Below are 6,545 nucleotides of genomic sequence, written 5' to 3' on the forward strand. Positions count from 1 at the left end.
TGTGCTCCTCCCAAGTATCACTATATACCAGTATATCATTCAGATAAACAATAACAAATGAATCTATAAAAAGGGTGTATTACATCATTCATTAATGTCATAGTTGGTCCATTACATAGGCCAAATGACATGAATAACCACTCATACAAACCTTGCCCAATTTTGAAGGTAGTCTTCTAGGTATCTTCTTCTTGACTCAAATGTGGTGATATCTAGACTTCAAGTCTAGCTTGGTGAAGTATTTTGCTTGTTGCAACTGAGCTAATAGATCATCTATACTGGGAAGGGGGTATCTGTTCTTGAGCGTGGTTTTTTTCAACACCCTATAATCTATACACATCTTCCAATTCCCATCCTTCTTTGGCTCAATGATGATGGGTGACCCACATGGTGATGTACTCGTTCGAATGACAGCCTGTTCTAGCAACTGCTGCAATTGTTTCTTCACCTCACTTGCTTCTATAACATACTGCCTATACAACCCAACATTTTGCAATGGGAAGTATGACAATAACTGGATCTCGTGCTCCACTTCTCTCTTAGGTGGAAACCCTGTAAGCTCTCAGAACACATCCCTGTATAACTATAAAAACTCCTCCAATTGTTGTTTTTGTTTCTTAGTACAACCCTCCAAGGATGCCTTGCCTCTTATTTAATCCTCTATAAATTGGCTTTCTCTGAAAAAGAATAAAACATACTTCTTGCTAGAACTGATCAATTTCTTGGCTTGGTTGGCACTTACCTGTGAAATTTTCGACTTTCCTTTGTGCATGTTGATGATGAATGATTTTCCATTCTTAACAAGCCAGTACTAGTTGGATCTCCTCATGAATATCACATCTCACATGTAAATGTATGGACTCCCAAACATGACTCCACATACATCAAGGGGAACCACATCTAGTTTTGCTTCATCAATAAAATCAACACTAATAGAAAATCTAATTTTTCACTATTTTTGTTACCTTCAGTTCTGCATTTTTATTTACCCATCCTAGTGGATATGGGTTTGGATGATCATGAACTTCCAACCCCAAGTTCTTGACTAGCTCTGCTGCAATGAGATTTGCCTGCGACCTTGATTCAAACAGAGAATCAGTCTTTGTCTTCTTGACCTATATCTTTATATGGAAAAGTTTGGTCATTCTTTATCTTCTTGTTGTTAAAGGCTACTAAAATTAACCTCCTTGTGCACTAATGTACAAACGATATTCTCTTCCACGTCTGAGCTTCTCTCAATTTGGTTGCTTGAATCAGTGGCCATGAGATTCTTGTTCTTATTATCTTTCTTCTTGTTATTTAGGTTCAACTCTAGATGCAACTTCCAACATTTCTCCTCTGTATGGCCATCAATATTGCAGCGGTTATTGGGATCTTTGCACTGGTGTGTTGTGGTTGTCATATTTTTATATTTTCCTCCTTTTTTTTCTTCTTCCCCTCCTTAGAAGCGTCTTATTTCTCCTTCTACTTTGCTCCACTTGATTTCTCTCTCTTTAGGTCTTTGCTCTCCAGATACTACGCTTGTACACAAGCCTCATCCACCGATTTGGGCTTAAACAACATCACTTGCTCACGTAGATGGCAATGTAGACAAACCAAATACTTGAGGAGTACATCTGGGTTCTTTGGAGAGATACCAAACATTATAGCCATCTTTCTGAACTATGTGGTGTACGCTTTGGACCGACTTTTGCCTAAAGTAGTGCCACCGGATCCACTGGGCCTCTACATACCCAATGGGATAAAATTGTGACATAATGAGGGTTTTGAAGTCCTCCCACTTAGTCACTGGAGGTTCTCCCTTCAACCTTAGGGTCTATGTCTGGATCTCCCACCAAGTCAGTGCATGGCCCTCTAATTTCAGTAGCGCAAATGAGATCTTTCGTCCTTCCTCAATTCAATGTACATTGAAATAAACTTCCAGTTGTTGCAACTAGTGATTCAGCTTCAGAGCATTGATCTCTTCGTGTTTCAGCTTGATATCCACCTTCTCTTCCATTTTAACCAGGGACTGTGATTGTTTCATGACACTCGAATTGAGTTGATCCTTTCCGGATTATTTTTTCCACTGGTTCTCTGTTTCTTCCTGATCTCTCGATCCCCATTTTGATTTGTCCTCTGTATGTGAACCCCCATCTTCTCCAAATATCCCAAGCTTATTGCTCAAGGTTGCCATGAGGAGGTTTACATTGTGATTTAAATTTGTGACTTGTTGTTCCAACCGTGAAAGCATCACCTTTGTAGGATCACAAGGGTCATTTACAGATTTGTCGGCCATGATTAGGGTTTTACAATTTTTATCCCCGTTGATCTAGATCCCTTGCAAATCTCAAGCAACATTCTCTGATACCAATATGATACGTAAACTATCGTGGATAATAGTTTGTCACAATAGATATGATAATATTATATTAAAAATCTGAAATTCTACACTATTATAGTCTTATTAAATTTCTAGATTTGTAGATTCTACTATAATTAGTGCATGCATGCGAATGGAAATTATTCAGAAAATAGAGAATGAAAAAAACAAAATCTCACACATGCACATAAGGCACAATATATGCTCTGGGAAACCCTTTTGGGAGAAAACCCAGTTGGAAGGTGAGCCTGCTCAGCTCTCTTTCTTTGTCTAGAAATATGGCTACAGGTATAAAGAAGTATGGCCTGTGACCCATGGGCTACTACATTGCACAAATCATCCTCTCTATGTGCTCTACATCCTATCCCTCTTGGCCAATTTTTCTCAGTTATCGAACAAATGCACTCGAAAGAATGGAATGCCTCTTCCTCCCAGTGGCCCGGTTATAACACAACCCAGTAACCTACTAGTGGTTAAGTTTGAATACATCAACTCTTAACCAGAGTTCTAATATAGAATCTCCTAGGTTCTTTTACATCACAATCATGTGGCTAAACCATTTTTCCAGGAATAATGGGGGCTGACGCAACATCCTCTCGAACCATGGTGGTGAAAACAAGAAGGTCAACTTCTAAGTGGGATAACTTTTGCATACAGACTCCGATTGACATGCTTCTTGCGTTGTTGGAAATATCTCTATGTGTAGAATATCATGAGAAGGCGTGGCACTAAAGTGGTAAGTAATTTTATGACTCAAAATGTTCCCATAAGGTTTAAACCCCATTATGCCAAATTGGGTCCTACTGGTAAAAACGGTCTTGTGAGCTGATTCCTCCACTTTTTTCTACTTTGAATGCATTTATATGGACACCAAACAATATAATGGTCCAATCTAGCTCATGCATCTTTTTTGTCCTGAACTTCTCCTTGAGAATCAGAAAATCCTTGAGAATTATTTTCTGATTCTCATATGGATCCTGGTACAACTTCACAATGACATCCCACATGTCCTTTGTTGTAACCTTATCTGTAATATGCAAGATGATATGATCTCAAACCCCATCTAGGACCATCCTCTTTGCTTTGGCCATATCCTTCTTGTACTCATGAAATAATATAGGATTTTTCTTCTCAACTATTACTATTGTCATGAGCGTCTTTAGAGAATGCTCATCTAGTGGGAATTGCATCCAGGACTCCTAGATGCCAAAGTTTGAGGCTCTGTCAAGTCTATCTTGATCTCTAAGTCATGCTGCGACCATCTATGTGAAACTCAAATAAACTAGAGAATTATCCTCTAGAAATCTCCTTATCTTTCTAGTAACTCATCCGACCTTCACTCTGCTACACACACTCCCCCTAGAATGCACAAATTTGTTTCTGCACTCGCCTTTGATGTCCTTCCCGGAGTTCACACTTCTTGCTTCTTCTACTAGGTAACTCGATTTACCTTCTGAAAGTCCTTCTCCAGAATTTGGCACACTAACTGTTAATCCTGAAACTCGCATTGGCTGGACTAACAAGTCTACTATGACCTTCTACTACTAGAATTGCAACCTCTTTTCATGCAACTGGAAAAATGCAAACCCTCTGAGAAAATTCTAGAAATTCCCTTTTCTGTGTGTTTTTCTCTTCCCACCCTGCGTATATCTACATTTTCACACCCTAACTGCAAATATCTATGCCTAGATCTACTCTACGAAATCATTGATTTGCTCACCAGAACCTCTTGCTAGCAAATCCACTACTTACTACTACAGATATGAGGCAAATCGAACTTTTTCTTCACCCTGAACTGGAAATTGAATTTCTACCTCTTTGTTATACGCATTGTCTAGTTGGCCTGCACAGCTAAGGAAATATTGTGCTAAGATCTCCCTATGAAACTGCATAATCTTGCTTCCTTCGCCTCTGATCCTTTGATTTGATAAACAATGCTCTGATACCATGTGAAAATTCCTTGAACTGCAACAACTGAGTATTAATCTTCTAACTTAACATTTTATTTGTCTTATGTTAAATTATTAACGACAAATAGAGAATAAATCACACTACTATTCTTCACAAAATAAAATATGTTGTAGAAATAAAGAAGGAATTGAGAAATAGATACACACACACGAAAAATAATGGCACCGTTATTTTGGACTAAACATCCCTAGAAAAACCTTGAAGGGAAAACCAATGCAACAGATGAAGGTTTATTTATGTAGAAATTTAAGAGATTTACAACTAGATGCCCAACTGGCTATCCTCCGACAATATACTAGCAAAATAATTGGAGATAATATATCTCCTTTTGTAATTAACTCAACCTCCTTTGGCCTGCTTGCACTTCCTGCACTTGCACTTCCTACACCACTGATCTGAAATGTGCACTGCTAGTTGAAGGGAATTTCATACAACATGGAATCTAAATCTAGAAGTGTCGTCCTGCCTCCCATTGCATTTGGAATGAAATCACTCTACCTTCCGAGCACTGATCTAGTCTACGACAACTGAATTGATCCCTTTTTGGCAACTCGTACTAGGGTTTCTAGCTATTCGCACTAGCTGTAATGGCCCTCTTTGTTGATAATTCAACCTCCCTTCTCATGTCACACTAACACTGGAAATCACTGGGAAACTTTCCAGAATCCTGCTATTCCCAAATCTCTACTACCTCCTCTCTCTGATGCTCTTTCCCTGGTTGAAACTTCACCCTTACTGAAAACTGTGAATTGGGTAACTCGATATGTCTTGCACTCAATGATGACATTGATACTTTCCCCAAGGCCTTTGACCTGCTCTTGTAATCTCTTGTTGGAGTCTTAATGACCAAAATTTAATCTCCATTGACGGCTAAGATCAATTAGACTTCATCAATAAAAACTTCTAGAGCAATCTCAAACATCCTTAATTAATTAACTTTAATTTACCACTTTTCCTAAGTTAGGAAATATTTTACTTATGGAAAATTAACTTAATTAAGGTGCTTCGTAAGTCTATCTCTCGAAACATTTCTGGGTTTTGGAGATCTTGTGTTTCGTAGCCTCTTAACATCATTTGAGACTAAAACACCTATTTAACGCTCCTATTACCATCTTTAGCGCATTAAAAATGAACACATATTTAACTAAATTATTGAGTATTAGGAGTTCAATTTTATATAAATAGAGATTGGATTCCAATTTACATTTGATTTAGATGTAGTCAAAAATGTTTATAATGGTACTATCTATAACCTTCCACTCATATGCAATTATATTTGTTTTATTAATATCTCATTGTTGTTACAATAACATCCACCAAAATAAAGGGATTTGCATTTTATTGATTGCTTCATAAAAATATATAATCTTTTTTACCAATAAATAAAACACGATGAAAAGAACATAGTACTTCAATTTATAGTAAAAAATCATATTGATGTGTTAGACAGAACATAAGCCCACCATTTATGGATCACTTTTAAGTTTATGATATTTTTTTTTTAAACTTCAGTTATCCATGGATTGGAAGTTGATATATGGCCTTAAGATTCTTGAGCAGTCCTTTTTAAAGTCATTATCATGGTATGAGAGTTTCTTCATCTTTTTATTTCAACCCAAAACTAATTAAGCATTTTTATATTCTTTAAAATTAAAACTATAATATAATTTTTTAAGATACAACTTTTTTTTAAGAAAGTAAATAAATAAATTGTGATAATACTCAATACTAGTTCAAAGCAAAACTTAAACTTATTATGAATATTTAAACGAATTTTAAAAAAGAAAAAGAAAAACAAACAAGAACATTTATATTCAAAAATATTTACCATCGATCTATATTTTATCATATCCTTCACTTTTATGTTCAACAATCATCTAATATGTGAATATTATTACTCTTCACAAGTACATACATGTTTTAAACCAACAAAACATTTATTCTCTTTAAAAACTAATACATTTTTTTGTATTTGGAGTCCCCTCCAACATCAATCGATTAGACTCGTACAGATTTCCCCTTTAAGTTGCCTTAGATTTTAGAAAGACGAGAATATAGAATATTATGCAACTATGACTAGTTTGTAACTAAAACTAGAATCTTGTGCAAAAATATTATATAATGACTTGGTTTACTTCAATCCATTTATGCTTGTGCTTTTAATATATTAACCCGCTTTGGGATTTCTTGTTTTATGATCTTATTACAGTAT

This window comes from Pinus tabuliformis, chromosome 6, assembly GCF_031772625.1.
Source record: "Pinus tabuliformis cultivar Carrire ecotype Pingquan chromosome 6, CPIR1, whole genome shotgun sequence".
Taxonomy (NCBI): domain Eukaryota; kingdom Viridiplantae; phylum Streptophyta; class Pinopsida; order Pinales; family Pinaceae; genus Pinus; species Pinus tabuliformis.